This window comes from Loxodonta africana, chromosome 15 (genome assembly GCF_030014295.1).
Source record: "Loxodonta africana isolate mLoxAfr1 chromosome 15, mLoxAfr1.hap2, whole genome shotgun sequence".
In the NCBI taxonomy this organism is placed as follows: Eukaryota; Metazoa; Chordata; class Mammalia; order Proboscidea; family Elephantidae; genus Loxodonta; species Loxodonta africana.
In genome coordinates, this window is record NC_087356.1 from 56,499,594 (window position 1) to 56,519,159 (window position 19,566).

The 19,566-nt window shown below is 47.3% G+C and overlaps 1 protein-coding gene across 2 annotated transcripts in view; it reads right to left on the reverse strand.

Moving 5' to 3' along the window:
- FLI1 (Fli-1 proto-oncogene, ETS transcription factor) overlaps positions 1–19,566 on the reverse strand; it is a 145,284-nt gene that overhangs the window by 90,875 nt on the left and 34,843 nt on the right. The window lies entirely within an intron of this gene.

Genomic DNA, 19,566 nt, shown 5'->3' on the forward strand with positions numbered 1-19,566 from the left:
TGGCCGTCTCTCACTCTGCCGAGGTCTTCAGTACTGACCATTTCCACCACCCCATCTCCACACTGATTAGGCATGCTATCCTCGCTGCCTTCCCTCACTGTTTTTATTTCTCTTTAACTCATGCCTTGTTTTGTACTTTGTCATAGGTACATGTCCTGTCTCTCCAGTTAGACCATGAATCCCTTGAAGGCCCAGGCAATGTGTGTTCTTTATGGTTTTCCATAGACATCATTACCACTTACTAGCTGAGGGCCTTCCTTCCCTCATCCACATAATGGGTGTAACAACAGTACTTACTTCCAAGAGTTAATGTGAGGACTGAGTGAGTTAGCAAACATAAAGGGCCTGGCTTGGGAGAGAGAGCAGACTATCAGGATTTGAATTCTGGGTCTACCACTCGCTAGTTCTGTGACTGTAGACAAGTTCTTTAATCTCTCTGTGCCACGGTTTCCTTTTGAGTCAAATAGGGATAATAATAGTATTCTAATTCATGTCTGTCACATAGTAAGCACTGCATACCGAAAAAAAAAAAAAAAAAACCACACTCTTTGCCATCAAGTTGATTCCGACTCATAGTGACCATAGGGTTTCCAAGGAGTGGCTGGTAGATTTGAACTGCCAACCTTTTGGTTAGCAGCCATAGCGCTCAACCACTATGCCACCAGGGCTCCATGTACTTCATAAATGTTAGTTATTCTTAATGTTCTTATTACCCACAAGCTCTAGTATAGGAAAAGCACTTCTCTTCTCTGAGCTTCTGTCTTTTTATTTATAACATAAGATCCCGTCCAGTGCTTCAATCCTAAAATCTATTAGTGGAATGATCCTACAGCCCCGTTTGCCTAGGACAGTCCCGGAAAATTCTTAGTAGTACTCCCTTTCACTCTCAAAATTTTCCCAGTTTGGATGATAGTGTATATGGCCACCCTGTCCATAAGTGAAGGAGCCCTGGTGACATAACGGTTAAGCACTTAGGTGCCAACTGAAAGCTCAGCAGTTCAAACCCACCAGCAGCTCCACAGAGGAAAAGACCTGGCAATCTGCTCCCATAAAGATTATAGCCTAGGAAACACTATGGGTAGTTCTACTCTGTCATATAGGGTTGCCCTTGGGTTGAAACCAACTCAATGGCACACAACGACAGCATCTGTAAGCAAGCTCTGGATTCTCAGTGGACCTTAGCTTCGAGGGCCCACGGACTGTCATCCTTTCCGGCCCTCACAGGGAGGAGGAAAGGGGAACTGAGGACAGCTTCATCTATACACAAGAAGCCAAGCACACGCTCATCTTGGAGCTCAGACTCCACCTCCGGTCCACAGCTGGTCTCTCGGTTGGCTGCCGCCCTTGGAGCAATCACCTACTGGGTTGGCCTTCATCCTTGTTTGATTTGAATGCCAAATCTAGGCAGGCTGGCACCAGGGCCTCCTGTGTCTCGGCATCCATCTCTAGGAAAAGCAGATATTTTGTGAACAAGTCCTGCCATGGCCGTCCAAAGAAAACATCTCAGCGGGATTACAGGGAGATACTTTCTTTGTCAATCTCAGTAAAGCTATTTCAACAAAAAACCCAGCTGAAACTCCCTGACAGTTCCTAGGGGCTTGGGACTGATTTAGTTACTCCATAAAGGGCCTTAGTGTTCTAATCTTGGAGGCTTCTGGAGGGATCAGCCTTGCTCAGTAGGAGCCATGCTGACTGTCTGTCTCAAGGACCTGTATCAAATGGCAGAGAGGCTCAATGCTTGACATTCCAAAAACTTAGGGGAAATGGGAAGCTAAACTTCCCAGGTGGGGATGCCCTGAGGAGATGCCCAAAACCTCATCAAGAAGTCCACTTTGCTCTTTTTTTCCTGCTCCATTTACTTTAGGACCCATTATCGAAGGCTGCCAAGTTCTTAGGCCACTATTCTTGCTTGGTTTTCTGCATAATTGAGATCTCATATTCATGATGGGGTGGGTGATTTTCATGAGAAGTCTCAGAATGGGCCAAAGTCAATGGTGCCCCCTCTCCCAGGAAACTGTGGGAGCAAAATGCCCAAGGGAGCTGTCCAATAGAAATTTTCATGATGATGGAAATGTTCTATAATCTGTGAGGTGCAATACACATGTGGCTATTGCAAGGTGGCTAGTGTGACTGAGGAACTGAATTTTAATTTTATTTTCAGTAAATTTAAGTGGCCACATGTGACTTAAAAAAAAAAAAAAACTGCTGTGGAGTGGATTCCAACTCAAGGCAACGCCATGTGTGTCAGGATAGAGTTGTGCTCCACAGGTTTTCAATGACTGGTTTTCCAAATGCCTCTGGGTAGACTCTAATCACCCACCTTTTTTGTTAATAGCTGAATGTGCTAACCATTTGCCCCACCCAGGACTCCCACCAGTGACTGGTGGCTAGCACAGGCTCCAGGCACTTGTGGTGGTAGCTAGACTACATGCTAGTCAAAACACCCAAAGGCCACTTTACATATTTCTTTAACATGTCTTTTCTCATGGGGTCAAGGAGTCCTGGTGGCGCAGTGGGTGAGCGCTTGACTGCTAACCAAAAAGTCAGTGGTTCAAACCCTCCACAGGAAAAAGATGTGGCAGTCTGCCTCCATAAAGACTACAGCCTCGAAAACCCTATGGGGGCAGTTCTAGTCTGTGCTACAGAGTCACTATGAGTTGTAATCAACTCAGAGGCAATGGGGTTTGGCTTGGTTTTTATCTCATGGAGTCATGAAACTTACGTTGCCAGCAAAAAAGAGCATTCATTCATGGGTGCAGTCTTTGATTTAACAACTATTTACTGGATATCTGCTGTGTGCCACGCACTGCCATAAATGTCAGGGATCTGTCAAGGGCAAAATGACACTGCAGGGTTAATGACATTTACTGATTACTGTGAAATTTGGAGATTTGCAGAAATTTGACCCTCTCTGACCTGGCTATTTCTCCACAGTGAACTAAATATTTGACAAGTCTGTAGATTATTTTGTGAGTATCAGTGGCAGGTAAGTAGCCACTCCAAATTCGCCCTGCTAACACAGGCTGAGCTCGCAGGTAGGAAAGGTGATGGCAGGAAAAGGAGGAGGCAAGACCTGAATGAAAATATGGTTGGAATTATGGTATGTTGTGGGGATTAAATTAAATGAGAAGGAGGTCCTTGAAAGAACTTTGTGAAGTATAAGGCATTTACAAATTAAAGCAATGGAGTGTTGATGTTATTGGGAGCTCATTGAACAATCTGAAGCAATGGCTTCCCCAGCCACCCCAATGTCACCGTCTGACCCATTGCCTCACAGAAGGTGACAGGACGTGAAGTAAAGAAAGATGGCACAATCAACTGACAAGGTGGGGGTTTCAGAGGGTAGAGGCTATGAGCCAGGGAGGCCTGGGGCTGAGAGGCAGGGTGTTGACACTTCACTGGTTGCCCACAGTGCACTCTGAGGGACTTTTCTGGGCATAAACAGTCAGCTAGGACTGCAGGTAGACATTGGGTCTAGCCTTCTAAAGACTAGATAGCAGGCAGAAAGGGGAGCAGAGACTCCCTGCCAGCAAAGGCATATTCCTGGGGGGCTGCCCTGTCTGCCTTCAGTGGACTGTGATGGCTCTCCCTGCAGGGTTTGGAAACCGTCTGTACATCTCAGCGGGGCTGGCCTTGTGTCCTGACCAGCCAGAATGAAAACTCGCCAAACTCGGTTGCTCAGGCCCTGGAGGCAGTGAAGCGGAGTAGGCTGGGTGTGAATTAGTGAGAGAAACCGAGTTTTCACCCAGAGCTCTCAGACTGTGGGATCTTAGCCCCTTAACACATCTCTAACCCCTTGCCTTTGAGTCAATTTTGACTCATAGTGACTCCACAGGGCACAGTAGAGCTGCCCCATAGTGTTTCCAAGGAGCACCTCGTGGATTCGAACCGCAGACCTTTTGGTTATCAGCCCTAGCTCTTAACCACTGTGTCACCAGGGTTTCCTAACACATCTCTGCTGCTTCGGAAATAGTAAGCCCTCAGGAGAGCAGCAGCTTTAATCTGCACAGCCTGCGGCTCTGGCGCACCAACTAGGACTGGTCATTCTTCCCTTTTCCCCTTTGGGTTAACGACACATTTGCATGAAAACAGGATCTCTGCCGCTGAGCTTTCTCTCCTCCCTAATACCCTCTCCTCTGCTCATCCCGCCCCATCCCTGCCTCCAAACTGCAGCCCAAACGTCACCAAGCATCCCCTCACCACCCCCAACTGAGGAGCAGCCACCCACCAGGAGTTGCCTGAGGGGAGGACTCCCAAAACCAAAACCAAACCCAGTGCCTTTGAGTCGATTCCGACTCATAGCGATCCTATAGGTCAGAGTAGAACTGCCCCACAGAGTTTCCAAGGAGTGCCTGGCAGATTCGAACTGCCAACCCTTTGGTTAGCAGCTGTAGCACTTAACCACTACGCCACCAGGGTTTCCAAGGGGAGGGCTATAGAGCACTAATTCCTCCAGGTGCCAGACACTGTCAACATCTGAGTGATCTAATTGAGAAAGATTTGCTCTGAAGCATTTACTGTTGTGACCCAAAGGAGTTACTGGACTATAGTTGGAGAGGGGTTCCCCCTCCTGCCCAGCAGATTAACCCTCCTAATTGCTTTTAATTTAAGCTAAGGTGAAAATATTTGCATTCTCCAAGCATACAGAAAAATAACTGCAGCAATGGGGTAAGAAAAAAACAAAAACAGACCAGTTGCCATCAAGTTGGTGGTGACACTGTGTGTGTCAGAGTAGAACTGTGTTCCATAGGGTTTTCAGTGGCTGATTTTCCAGAAGTAGAGTGCCAGGCCTTTCTTCTGAGGTGCCTCTGGGTGGATTCGAACCTTCAACCTTTTGGTTAGCAGACAATCCAGTTAACCACTTGCACCACACAGGGACTTTGGAGGGGGCTAAAATCTGAGCCAAAGTCAGGCCAGCCTAGGGTGGACCCTATTTATGGGGTCTTATTCTTTGACAGAAGCTTTAACAATTGGCGCTGCGGTTACATACTCGGCTGCTAACTTAAAGGTCAGCAGTTCAAACCCACCAGCTGCTCCACAGGAGAAAGATGTGGCAGTCTGCTTCCATAAAGATCACAGCCCTGGAAACCCTATGGGGCAGTTCTACTCTGCCCTATAGGGTCACTATGAGTCAGAATCAACTCGACAGCAGTGGGTTTGGTGGGTTTAGTTCTTTGACAACTCAACATGGTTGAAAAATTTCTTTGAATTAAATTTTAGGACTCCTAAGGGCCATTGAAGGAAACCCTGGTGGCGTAGTGGTTAAGTGCTAAGGCTGCCAACCAAAGGGTCGGCAGTTCAAATCCTCCAGGCTCTCTTTGGAAACTCTATGGGGGCAGTTCTACTCTGTCCTATAGGGTCGCTATGAGTCAGAATCGACTCGATGGCACTGGGTTTGGTTTGGTTTTTTAAGGGCCATTGGAGCTCTGGTGGCACAGTGGCTAAGAGCTTGGCTGCTAACCACAAAGTTGGCAGTTGGAATCCACCAGCCGTTCCTTGGAAACCCAATGGGGGCAGTTCTACTTGACGGCAGTGGGCTTGGTTTGGTTTTTTAAGGGTCACTACTTTTGTAAGCACCACGTGTAAGCACCAAAGGGAGAAATGGATAGACAGAAAAGGTGTTGTTTTTAGACACACTGTTCTTTGCTCTCTTAGGGGGCACAGACATGGGCAGAAATTGGTAACAAGAAGGCATCGCTTCCCTCCTCAGATCAGGGTAAGTGAATCAAGGTCCCTGGGTACCCTCACACATGGGACAGGGGCCAGCCAGGAGGGTCTGGCAGGGCCTGATGTGGCTCAGACTCGGCCCTCTGCTCCTGCAGCAAAAGGAAAATCCTGTCAAGATGGCTTAACGATCTTCTAATATTTCCATGCAATTAAGGCCACATCTGCCTCCCAGGCCCCGCACTCCTTGGCTAGTGCACAGACATGAACCAAACAGTCTGTCTTGTCGATCTGGAAGGCAACAAAGAGTTCCATTCATAACTGGAGGCACTTTCACCAATTTTTTTTCCAAACTAAAATAGAGTTTTCACTTTGAGAATAACCTGTGTGGCAAGAGAGCAATGGATTTTCCCCCCTAATAAATCAAATTCAACAGTCTAATAAAATGCGGCTCCCCTCGCCCCCGCTCCCTCTGGCCTCTCCTCTGTCCCAGCCTCCAACTGGCCAATCTGTCTGTCTGAATAGAGAGCTGGGCACCCAAGGGAGGGCAGGGAAGGTGGGTGGGGCAGAGGAAGGGAATTAAAACTCTTTCTGAGGTGCAACCAGCTTGTTTGGCAGATTACTGACAGGGATGGGGGGCCCTAGGTCATCTGCCTTCCCCTCTCCCTCCTTGCCGACTTTCTCAGCCTTTCTGGTCATCTTTCAAAATACTCCTTTTCTTTTCTGGCTCCCTCTGCCCTCATGCCCATCCCCAAACATTCAGCAAGCCCCTGCTTTCTTCTTCTGCTTTGGGAGGAGCTCTACAGGATGGAGCAAGCTCTGGGCCACACCTGCAGCCACAGGCACTCAGGCGTACTAGCTCCCAGTCAGAACAGGCTGAGAGATCTCCCCTGTCTTTGAAGCCTCCAGAGAGTGAGTTTGCAGGAGATAAGTGCTGATAAACATCGGGCTTGATGCTTCTCTGCAGCAAGCACAATCTTTTGAGGTTCTCTCTGCACTCGCAGCCTGTACAGACTCTAATCAGAAAACAGAAGGGAAAATGCAAAACCAAGCAGTATTCGCTGCTGCCCTTTCTTCTTCCTTTTGTTTTGTTTTGTTTTGAGCTCCACACTGAAAAGCTCAAGAGAACGAGTGTAATACAGGGAACTCCAGAGCAGAAACACAGCCCTGGGTCTTAGCTTTGTTCGACTTTATCGTTCTGACATCAATAGGGGATGTATTTTCAGCCCTGGGTAAGACAGGATGAGCTGAGCATTGATAACAACTACAACAAGTATACAGCTTTTTTTTCCCCAAAGCTTTTACAGGCGCTATGTTATTTCATCCTCGTGACACCCTTCTAAGGTACGTAGGACAGATGTGGTGCTATCCCCGCCTTACAAGTAAAGAAAACGAGTGCTGAGCTAGGTGATGTGAAGTGTCTGACGTAACAGGGCTTGAGCGGAGATGCCACAAGTAAATAAAGCCAGAACTTTGTGGCTATTGAGCTGGGTTCTGTTCACTCCATCACAGGCAGGAGCTCAGCAGCTAGAACCAAACCAAAACCAAACCCGTCGCCACGGAGTTGATTCCGACTCATTATGACCCCATACATTGCAGAGTGGAACTGCGCTCTGTAGGGTTCTCATGGCTATGACTTTTTGGAAACAGATCACCAAGACTTTCTTCCAAGGTGCCTCTGGCTGGGCTGGAACCGCCAAACTTTTGGCTCCATTTGCATCACCCAATGACTTTCTGTAGCTAGAAGATATTCTGAAACTGGAAAGGCCTTGGGCCTGGACATGCACCTGGAAGCACTCGGAAAGCTTGGGCAGCAGAAGGGTAGGGCAGGACTCTAAACCCTGCCTCGCCGAAGTGCTGCGGGAAAGAGGGAACGCTGGCTGTCTCGAGGTTTCAATGCAGTTGTTGCTGTTAGTCGCCGTGGAGTCAACTTTGACTCATGGTGACTGCTGCAGACTGAACTGTGTCCCCCCAAATATGTGTGTAAATCCTAGCCTCTATGCCTGTGGTTATAATCCTCTTTGGGAATGGGTTGTCTTTGTTGTGTTAATGAGGCAGGATTAGTGTAGGCTGCATCTTTTGAGATATAAAAGAGATTAAACAAGCGAGCAGAGCAGAGATGGGGGAAGACAGATACCAAGCCACATGGAGATTGCCCAGGAGCAGAAGCTCAAAGGGACAAGGACCTGCCTCCAAAGCTGACAGAGAGAGAAAGCCTTCCCCTAAAGCAGGCACCCTGAATTCAGACTTCTAGCCTCCTGAGCTGTGAGAAAATAAATTTCTGTTTGTTAAAACCACCCAACTGTGGTGTTTCTGTTATAGCAGCATAGTAACTAAGATGGTGATGCCATGTACGCAGAGTAGAATTGTTCCATAGGGTTTTCAACCTTTCAGTAGCAGATCACCAGGTCTGTCTTCTGAGACGCCTCTGCGTGGGTTTGAACTGCCAACCTTTTGGCTTGTAGTCAAGTGCTTAACTGTTTGTGCTACCTAGGGACTCCTGTAAATGCACCAGTTATACTGTGTGCTATCTGAAATAGATAGCCAGGCCTTTCTTCCAAGGTTATACTTTGGCTATACCATATTCCTTAGCACGGGGTTCTAGCAATACGATGATGTTCACGAAGTAGTATAGAGTCCAAAGAGTGCAGGACCAGGGAGCGCAGAGTCGACTCTGCACCGTCACTGCCGGGCAATGGTGCTTGGGCAGAGATGACTTCTGAGTCCAGTTTTCTCTTCTGTGAGATGAGGGAGTATGACGAGATGGCACCTAAGACAGAGGGTGGTCAGCAGACAAGGGTAGGATGGAACGTGTTTGCTCCCCCATGAAGGCACGCTCCAAAAATGACACAGTAACAACAACAAAATTAAGGTAAGGATTTGTTAGGACTGATATGACAGGCAGGACGGCAGAACCTGGCCATGCTGACCCCTCCCAGCTCCAAAGTTCCATGGCGTTGATCTGGGAATCTTTGACTAAGGAAACTACCCATGGTCATGTTACGTCCATGAAGATGATGATTGATTTCCGCACAAGTTTTTACTAAGCAATTCTACTCCTGATTACCAAGTTCTCAATGTTGTACACCTAATAGGCCTCAAGCTTTCATCTGCACTTGAATAGGAAGTAAACTTTAAACACACACACAGGAAATAACATTACGGCAAAAGTAACTAAAAGTCAGCCTAGAAGAAAGTTTCCTGAGGAAAAGGGTGTCTTATCATTTGAATGATCCACCCTAGGAGTTTGGAGTCCCTGGGTGGTGCAAATGATTAAAGTGCTCCCCTGCTAACCAAAAAGTTGAAGGTTTGAGCCCACCCAGAGGGCACCTTGGAAGAAAGGCCTGGCTATCTATTTCAGAAAACATCAGCCTATGGCGCACAGTTGTACTCTGACACACATGGGGCCACCACGAGTCAGGGTCCATTCAACAGCATTATTTACGCCATTAAAAATCAATTTTAAAAGATGGGGGGAAAGGAAAGAGAAATTATTAGTCTTGGATAATTTCCTGGTTTGTAAATAGGGGACTGGACTAAATTCTCGACGAAGGTTCTTTCAAGTTTTAGAACTCGCTGACGTTAGAGAGAAGCACCATTTTGCAGAGAGCTAGTGTGTGGGTGTGGGGAGGCCACCTACAGGGACACGAAACATGCCGTGTCTGTCTCTAGTGCGAGTCTCACTCGAGGATACCTGGCACTGGGGTAGCACTTTGTGTTTACGTGTTGTGTTTTCAGCTACCAGTGAATGTGGTCCTAACAATGCCAAGGTGGCGTGGAGCGAGCAGCTCCTTCACAGATGAGGGAATGGAGCTGTGCTGGCCCCGTGGCAGTCTGTCCGTCTCTGTTCTGTAGTTGGAGGCCTTTCCTTCTTCCCACTGGGCACCTACTCCTTCACCCTAAGCTGGAGTCAGCGAATTCAGTTTGAAAAGAGCCTTTCAAGTCCCTGTCCCTGCAAGGGTTAAATCTACTACAGAAATTTGCCTCTGGAGCTCAGAAATATACCCTACCCTTTTGCATACACACACAAATCCTTTTGAAAATATTTGCTTGGGTCTTGGGGAGGGAGGCTGAGCATTCTCTTTTGGTCGGTACAGTGTGGACTGTGGCCTGGGGGCTGTGCTGGGGTGCTGAGTCAGGCTCCACCCTCAGGGACAGGAGTCTGTGTCTTGTTCATGGTCACCCCCCACACCTGCGTACTCACAGATACCCACAAATTACGGCGCATTTTGAAAACCACTAAAAATTGCGCTACAAATATTTAACTTATGCAAATGCTCTTAGAGCAGAAAGTCTGCACACGGACGAAGCAGTAGCTGTTTATCTTCTCTAGAATCTGAATATTAACCATTCTTTCTAATTTTCCATTGATCATACGCACTGTATTTGCTGAGCATTTTCTTTGAATAATGGCTAGCCAATAAAAACAGCAGTTTAGTGATAGACATTAGCCATAGGCTTCTGTTGTTAGGTGATTTAACTACACTGGAAGCTTTGATCTGTGCCTGTCACGCTTCTGGTCTATGAGAGATGAAAGTTCTCAAGAAATCTCTCCAGGTTGCTAGTCAAACAATCTCTCCAGGTACTTTAGTCAAGCAATCTCTCCAGGTGCCTAGCCAAGTAATCTCTCCAGGTACCTAGTCAAGAAATCTCTCCAGGTTCCTACATTCTCACCCTAAGTTGCTCAAGTGACAAAACAAGCCAGGTATCAGGCCACCAGTTAGAATTTTCAAGTGTGACAAGACTTCTACATTTCTTAATTATGACCCCAAAGGTTTCAGAATCCAGAGTACTAATTCAACCATCAAAAGCCGTAGCTTATAAATTCACATTATGCCTTTCACTGGAAGTTTCCGGAATGGAAGCTTCCTGAGTGTCAGAATTACTACCAGGTCTTCCTTTTCTAATAATTTCTAGTGCATTACGGTGCATATTAGGAAATGAATGTATACAGCTCACCAGAATGGAAAGCAGAGAATGCTGCATTATGCTGGGTGGGGGCTGGGGGCAGTTACACGTTCAGCTCACACAGCTTGTATTTCCTGTGGGGGGGTGGGTGGGTACAGGGTTTACACAGGAAAGTCTCAATGCTGAGTTAGATAGACAGTCTTATGGATGATGCCCCAGGAACTAAGATTTAGCCTCTGGATATCAGATGGAGGCTGGGGGGTCGGCTCCCTGAAAATTAGAACCAAATGGTACTGTAGGAAGGACATCATTTTCTTAGATTTCTCCAAACCCCAGAAATGACAAGTTCATCCTCCATCTCTCAGCACGACTGGTAGCCTCCATCACGTCTGCGTTATCACAGAGGAAGGTAAGCACACAGGAAGGTGCCAGGAGAAAGGCCTGGCTGCTTTAACGCCCAGGCTCGGGTCAGTCTTGGTCTCGCTCTCTTTAATGGAAATGGTGGGAGATGCATTTTCTAGATTTATCTCCCTCCAGCTACTAATAGCAACAACAATAATAATAACGGGGATTTGTAGGCCATTTTTAGTTTGACATTTATCTTAAGAGCTGCTTTCCTATACTAATAAGCCTATTTAATTTTTACAATAAACTGAAAAATAGGTACTATTATTCCCCTCTCCTCTTCTACGGATGAAGAAATGAAGGTCAGTTCATGGTCACAAAACCACTAAGTGGAAAACTCCGAAGATATGAGCCCAGCCAGTTGGGCTCCTGACACCTGCCCTGCCCATTGGAAAACCCTACCTCTGATGCACTCTTTACTGAAAAACACCATGACAATGAGCACAGGCATTTTTCCACATTGATGTTATTTTTCTGTTCCTCTTGATCTTGCCACTTTGCTTAGATGGTAGGCAGTTTTAAGGCAAGATCTTATTTGACCCCGTTCCGTACAGTTGCAGTGGGCTCCTTGGAGTCCCAAGGCATGTGTTGATTGACTACACGCATTGGACGGGAGCTTGCTGGCTTTGACATTTTAAAACTGCACACTTCCTTCAGTGACACAGTGCCCAAGCTACCGGTCTCATTGCCATTTTCTCAAAACCAGGAAATGAAACTGGCCACCAAGAGCAACTGACCACCCGCTGGGGTATTAGTACAAACTCAGCAAAATGCACCAAGATGCAGGCAGCTCAGATCGCAGGGATGAACGCATTCAACTTGCAGTTATCTTTGCAGACATGTGACTTCTTCCTTCCTGACGTGAGTCACAATCATCCTCAGCATTTAAAAAGTTAAGTGATGCTCCTATGTGTGTGCACCTCCACAAAATGCATCCCAAGACCTGCCCTTCGCTGGGCTCTCGGTCTCCACGTAAGCACAAACACAGCCTTCTCTGATTTCTTTGGCCGAACATTCCATCATAGACACGAGGAGGATGAGGTATGGATGTTCAGTGTGCAGGGGGACTCTATTTTTCCTCAGGTTCTTCTTTCTATACTCACCCCTACTCCGTCTCTTTTAATCAAGTCAAACCTCTAACAAGTGTTTTTAAGATCTTTTCTGCGTGTGACTGCAGAGAAGGTCCCTGAGTGGCATAAAGAGTTGTGCTCCACTGCTAATCTGGAGGTTGGTGGTTTGAAACCATCTGTGGTACTGTGCAAGGAAGGCCTGGAGATCTGCTTCCATAAGGATTACAGCCAAGAAAACCCTATGAAGGACAGCTGTACTCTATAACACATGGGGTTGCCATGAGTGGGAATGCATTTGTTGGCAACAGGTTTGGCTTTTTTATTGCAAAGGCGTTTTCTCTCTGGCTGCGGAGCTGTTTGGAGCTCTTCAGCCTCGGCTGCTGCACAAGTACCAGTAATTGGAAGACTTGCAACTCACCAGCAAACCCTAGTCAAGGTCATGTGCTCTGTCATTCTCCTGGTTGCCACCGATGGTAACCCAGATAGGAGGCACATGTGTGAGCTGACTTCTCTCTCAAAAGAGCCAGCTTCTCGGACCTTTTTCATTCTGATACGCCATAGCAAGAGAGAGAAAAAAGAAGACAAAACTTCTTTGCATATGAATGCATCAAGATGTGTCTTTCTGGGTACCTTTGTTCTATGTGAAAAGAAGGGAGACAGCCAAGAGACAGGGTTAATTAGACAAAGACAGATGGGCACATCAGAAAAATGCTGCTGGATCCTGTGTTTGCACAGCTTCAAGACGTCTGAATGCAGAGCATCTTACACCACACGTGATCCTCCTGCAAACCAAATGACAAATGTGCTCTACAGCTCAACTTGTGACACCCAGCAGATTCTAGTGCAGGGCTGGGTGAGTCTGTGACTCACTTTGCATATTATTTTCTATCTCTCCTGGCCCAATAACTTGGCTGTGTTCGCTCAGCATAAACTGGGTTAAAAGCAAGGAGGTGAAGCCCAGAAAGCTTTAACCTTCTCTTTACGGTGATGGGAAATTCGGCAATAATTATCCGTGCTGGCTGCATAGCATGATTTATCTAACTGATATCACTAAACTGTACAACTGGATAGTGTCAAATTGGCAAATGTTGTGTTAAATGTATATTTACAACTATACATATATAAAATATGTAAATATGTAAAGAAAGCTTGAGCGATAGAAACAATCGGAGCGGATAAGCTGCTCCTACTAGTTTTTCTCAAAATTTGGTTCTTGCAGGTTTATTAAATCCGTGAGCTGTTTATTAAACATGAAGACTCCCAGGCCCATTCCAGATCTAGTGAACTAGACTCTCCAGAGCTGGAGCCCATGAATCAGCATTTTTTAACAATCCCCAAGTGAGTCTTATTATACAGATGCAAGTTTCAGATCCACTCCGTTAGATGTCAGTGAGGAAACGGTTCCCTAATCAAATCGGTTTGGAAAATGCCACAGACTGTATTACCAGCCCCCTTCGGAGCTTCATGCTATACGTTAGCACACACAGACTCTGAGGCACAAAGCCCTATTTAAGTTTGTTTAAGGAAGGGTTTCCCACACTCATGTGAACACAGATTGTAGATTTCATAAAGCACCTTTGAACATCCCTTGAACACATTTTGAAAGGAGCGAAATACCCCAGTAGAACCTTTATCACAGTCATTAAGGGCCTCTATCCTTTTTTGTTTTTTCCTGCCATGTTGTTAGTTATTAGGTGTCCTTGAGCTGATTCCGACAGAGTAGAACTGCCCCGTAGGGTTTCCTTGGCTGTAATCTTTATGGAAACAGATTACCAGGTCTTTCTCCCGCTAAGCCCCTGGATGGATTCAGACCATTAACTTTTTGGCTAGCAGCAGAACGCTTAGCTATTTGTGCAGCCAGGGATCCTTTTTCCGACCATACAACCACAAAAAAACGAATCTGTTGTTGAGTCAATTTTGACCCATAGTGGCCAGAAAGGACAGAGTAGAACTGCCCTGTAGGGTTTCCAAGGAGTGACTGGGGGATTCAAACTGCAGACCTTTTGGTTAGCAGTGGTAGCTCTTAAGCACTGTGCCACCAGGGCTCCCAAATTATCGTGACAAAGAGGCACGGTACCCTTGGCAGAGACAAATGCTTCATACCCATTTGTTGTTGTTGCGGTAACAGGTTGCTTCTTATAATCATAGTATGCTTTGGTTTCTTCTTGGAAGCAAGGTAGCATCCCCCCATCTTCATCATTTAGGTGTAGGATGTCCTAGCTTTATGCTCTGAATGCCAGGGATCCTTGAATCTCAGAACCCTTCTCACTTTTTCTTCATAGAAAAATACAACATTTATAAGTACATATCCGTTTGTGGGAACGTGTGATTAACGTCTCTCCCCAACTAGGCTGAAGTCTAGGAAGGCAGGGTCTCCATCTATTTTGTTCACTGTGTACCCAAGGATTTAGTAGAATTTGAGGCAGACGGTAAGCACTCAGGAAGTACTTGTTGCATGAACGAATTACAGTTTTAATTGAACAATGCATATCGAACATGGAAACCCTGGTGGTGTACTAGTTAAGAGCTACGGCTGCTAACCAAAAGGCTGGCAGTTCAAATCCACTAGGCGTTCCTTGGAAACCACAGGGGGCAGTTTTACTCTGTCCTATAGGGTCGCTATGAGCCGGAATCGACTGGACGACAATGGGTTTGGTTTTTTTTGTTTTGTTTTGTTTCATAGAACATGAGAGTTGAAATTACTTAGACACACAATGGTTCCCAAACCAACTGCCTGCCAGCATTTCCTCAAAAACTTTTTAAAAATGAAAGGTTTTACCCCAGGCCTGGGGCGGGGGGGTGGGGGGGGTGGGGTGGGGCAGGAATGCAGTCATCATGGCCTTAGTGGCTCCAGAAAGGCAGGCACTGTGAATCTTAGTCTGACCTTTCCTCGTGACTTGCTGTAGGTTTTTTTTGGACATGGCTCTTCATGTTTCGGTGCCTGAATTTCACTGTTCAGTAAAGTGGGAGTCCCGTGTGCCACCTGCCTCTTGGATACCAAAATTACATACACAGCAACCACTTATGCGTTTTGAAGCCCTAAGATGAGAGGTGATACTGAAGTTCAAGTCCTGGTTCCTATTTCTAGCATTGTGGCTTCCCAGCACGTGGCTGTATACCTTGTGTTGTGCCAGCTAATTCTTCCAAAAACTTCACTAAGGGAGTTTGTTTTTCACTGACACTGTCACTTTAACAACGGCAAAACAGACGGCTCAATTTGTTAACCGCGCTTTCATACTTGACCTCTTGTTTTGTGGTGCAAAAGTTACACAAGCCAACCGTCAGACACGCATGCTGGCTCGAGGGTTTCTGCAGTGACGGCTCTCTGCAGCCAGGCAGGCTGGACCTGGGGACAAGGAAGGCACACCTCGCCAGCCCCTCACCCAGCTCTCCAGGCTCAGCTGCAGTGTGAGTCCAGCCCAAGTTGTAAGCAGCCCAGGAAGCTGAGAGCATGGCTAATGTACATATCACCGTGTGGGTTCTGGTTGCATCCTCACCCTACCTGAGAGCCTGCACAAGCTGCGACAGCAACAGGAAATGGCCAAGGGTGTATATATAGCCACACTGTGTTTCTCCAAAGGCGCTGTTTTGCACCAATTATTATGAACTTTCTCGTTGGGACAGGACACGCTGGCGCCTTCTCCTCAGGGCCTCCTGAGGAGCTTGTAACACTCATCAATCACTCCATCTGAGGCCTCTTTGACTTTTTCGTTTTCAAGGTGAACAGACCAGTGCACTGTCTTTTACAAAGGATTTCCAGATAGATTCAGCAAAGGCCCAGTCGGATGGGAAACAGCCATGGAAAATGCAGACTTTCCTGAGCCTCAAAAATGCAGCCATCTGGGAAAATCATTCACCCCAAACAGTGATTTCCCCGGCAATTCCTTCATTAGGCTTTGCTTCTCCCGATTTCATTTTCCTGGCCAATAAAGACGTACATCTCTTCATGGGGTATCCAACACAAACTCCCCCCGACTAAACCCACCCCCAAAATCCTATCTGAGCCAGAGCCAGCAGGAAAGCGGTCTGTGTCAGGGCTTAAAGGGTCCAGCACCACAGAGAACCTTTGTCCTTAAACTGGGCCATTCAAACGAAAATTTTAAAAATGTCTCTCCTTCCAGGTTCACCCTTAGAGCAAAGCCCTTCTTCAGGGCTTTGGAAGCAGATTTCTTGGAATGCCAGCTTGTTGATCTGCATTCTAGATGACAGCGCATATTCCTGAGGCTTGGACCGTGGCTTCAGCAGTGCTGAGCTGCCCTTTCCCTAGCTCCCGGCCTCTACTGACTAACCGTGAAAATGAGCACCACGAACATGGAGCCCCCGTGGCACTATTGAAACTCTGGTCCCACAAAGGTGGGTGTCGATGGCTTTGGTCTATATGTGCATGCTGGATGATCTTGGGCAAATTATAAAACCTGCATGAGATGGGAAATCCCTGGGTGGTGCAAGTGGCTAACACATGCTGCTGCTAACGGAAAGGTTGGCAGTTCCAGTATACTTAGAGGCACCTCAGAAGAAAGGCCTGGTAATCTACTTGTGAAAAATTAGCCACTGATTTTTACGGAGCTCGGTTCTACTCTGACACACGTGGGGTTGCCAGGAATTGGGACCAACTCAGCAGCAACTGATTCTGGTTAGAGATTCAGGTTTTCATCTGTAAAATGGGGACAATGCGACTGTGGAAGAATATAAAGTCTTTAGCGCAGCGCCCACTAACAAACACACCACAAATGGTAGTCACAGCAAAGCAGTAGTCATATGAAAATCGGAGTGGTACTTCAGAGCAGAGAGAATCCTGTAGAGGACAGACCCCGCTTTCGAGATTCATCTCTTCCATGTCGTGAAACTTTTGAGTGCTCATCCAGTTGCTTGGCTCATTCAACGCAACGTGGATAAACTGTCTATTCTGACATTATCACTGCTTAGTGCTCAGGTGCTGGGTCTACATAGTTCCTTCAGAGCAGTTTCTAACATGCTGCCACTGAATAAATGTGGTGCCTAAAATTCCTGGCCCTCCCTATGCTGAAAAGACATTATAGTTGTAAAATGCATTTTGGAAAAAAAAAAATCGTTGTTGTTAGGTACTGTCGAGCCGGTTCTGACCCATAGCGACCCTACATACAACAGAACGAAATATTGCCTGGTCCTGCACCATTCTCACAATTGTTGCTATGCTTGAGCCCACTGTTGTAGCCACTGTTTCAGCCCATCTCACCAAAGGTCTTCTTTTTTCCCTGACCCTCTATCTTGAGTGCTTTCCAACCTGAGGGGTTCATCTGCTAATGTTCCGCTGCTATTCTTAAGGTTTTCACTGGCCAATTTTTTTAGAAGTAGATTGCCAGGTCCTTCTTCCTAGTCTGTCTTAGTCTGGAAGCTCTGCTGAACCCGTCCACCATGGCTGACCCTGCTGGTATTTGAAATCCTGGTGGCAGAGCTTCCAGCCTCACAGCAACACACAAGCTCCCACAGTACAATGAACTGACAGGCTTTAGGGCAAACATTCTGGAGAATGTTTAAAAGCTGTCCATCCTCACAGTTCCATCAGCCAGTGTCTGTGCCTCCCAACATCACCTTCAGGGACAGCACCCAAAAAGCAGAGGTTTTCATCCTTTTAAAAAAGGTAGGGATAAATGTGCTTATTTTTTATGCTATAAATTCATGGTACACGGAAGCCAAAGGGAGTAAAAGGGGACCCAAGTTGTACTAACCCCCACTCCTTCCAGAGCCTGCCTGCTGGATGGAAAGCCCCATATCCCTCAGACACCTCAACCCCATCCTTTTCCTTTCCCACCTAACTCACCAAATCCCAAAGCATTGCTCTGCCTCAGTCCTGAAAGGTGACCTCACGGTGGCACGGCCCGTGCCTGGGTGTGTGCCTGAGATGAGGGCTTGTATCTGATCTCCGACAGCTCGGGGAGAAAATTCTGCTCCAACACTCACAGCCCTTCTCGAGAGGCTGCCAGCAGTGCTTCCTCCCACCTGCCAGGTAAATCTGGACACCTAAAATGCTAACATGGGCACCTTGTTCATAAATAAAAGGAGCTCCCTTCCTGTCAGTCATCTATTAATCCTTCCCCCTTTTTCTTTTAAACCCAGAGCATCACAAAGTCCTCAGCGGAGCTCAGGGTGTACTTTGTGGGGTCCCCATTCATGCCCAGGGATGAAGTGGAGGTGCCCAGCAGAAGATGTTCCCTGCAAATAAAAACTCGGAATAGCGTGCCAGCTTTGGGATTCACGCAGGAGCTCAAGACAGGCACAGGCGGCTCTGCCAGCAAGAAACTGTGGCTCTCGAGTAGATTCCCACTCATGGCGACCCGTGTGTCTCAGAGTAGAACTGTGCTCCATAGGGCTTTCAGGGACTGACTTTTCAGAAGTATATTACCAGGCCTTTCCAAGGAGTCTCTGGTTGGACTTGAACTGCCAACCTTTCCTTTAGCAGCTGAGTGGGTTAACTGCCAACACCCAGCAACTCCTCTGCCAGCGATGTGAGGCCCCAAAGTAAGTCTCCAACCCTGGAGTGGAAGGACATCAGGCCGAGGGCAAGTTCTCTGTTGTCTGAGGTAAAGACTGTAGTTCCTTTAATCCCTTCCGGCCCCAGCTGGGAGGCCAATGCATGTGGATAGCTTTATATGGCTTATTCTATCTCTCAGCATGATGTAGACAATGCAGGTTTGTCTGAACCTCAGGTAAAGTTGGTGATGCCTGCTAGGGTAAATGAGGAGTGGAAATGAAATATTTCCTGCAACTGAAGGAAGGAATCCCAATACAGAATTTGCTATGGAGGGAGGCCCTGAGTGGTGTGAACAGTTAATACCCAGCTGCTAACCGAAAGGTGGGAGGTTCAAGTTCATGCAGAGGGGCCTTGGAAGAAAAGCCTGGAGATGGACTTCCTGAAAACCCTGTGGAGCACAGTTCTACTCTGACACACACGGGGTCCCCATGAATTGGAACTGACCCCAGGGCAGCTGGTTTTGGGGAAGTGGGGGTGGTCTGCCTTTCTCTCTTGTGCCACCACGCCTTCCTCCACTTCCCTTAGCACAAAACGGGGGCAGACTGGGTTTATCTGCAGGCCAGGAGTCTGCCCCGGGCTGCGCTGGGTGCTGTGGGCATACACAAGAAGGAGAAGACACAGGACTCGCCTGAAGGTGCTTATACTTACAGGCCCACAGGAGGTTCAGAAGAGATGACATGAGCAAAGAGCATGACCTTGCAGAGCGCCACCCAGAGGCAGGCAGGCAAGCAGCAGCATTCTCCTGCAGGATGGGGCGCAGGTGAGAGCTGTGACCCAGGGCCATGTCCTTGCCTGTCAGCAAGGGGGTGGACAGACGCCCGCTAAGGTCTTTTTTGTAATGTTCTGTGATTCTGGGACAACCCCAGCAGAGAACTCATTAAGGACGAAGGCAAGCCCAGCCACTACCCTAAAGAGAAACCAGAAGTGACCCCTGGATCACCCCGGCACAGAGGCAGGGCCCACAGGGCACCGCTCCCCTGCCAGGGCATGGGGCAATGCTTTGCTCAC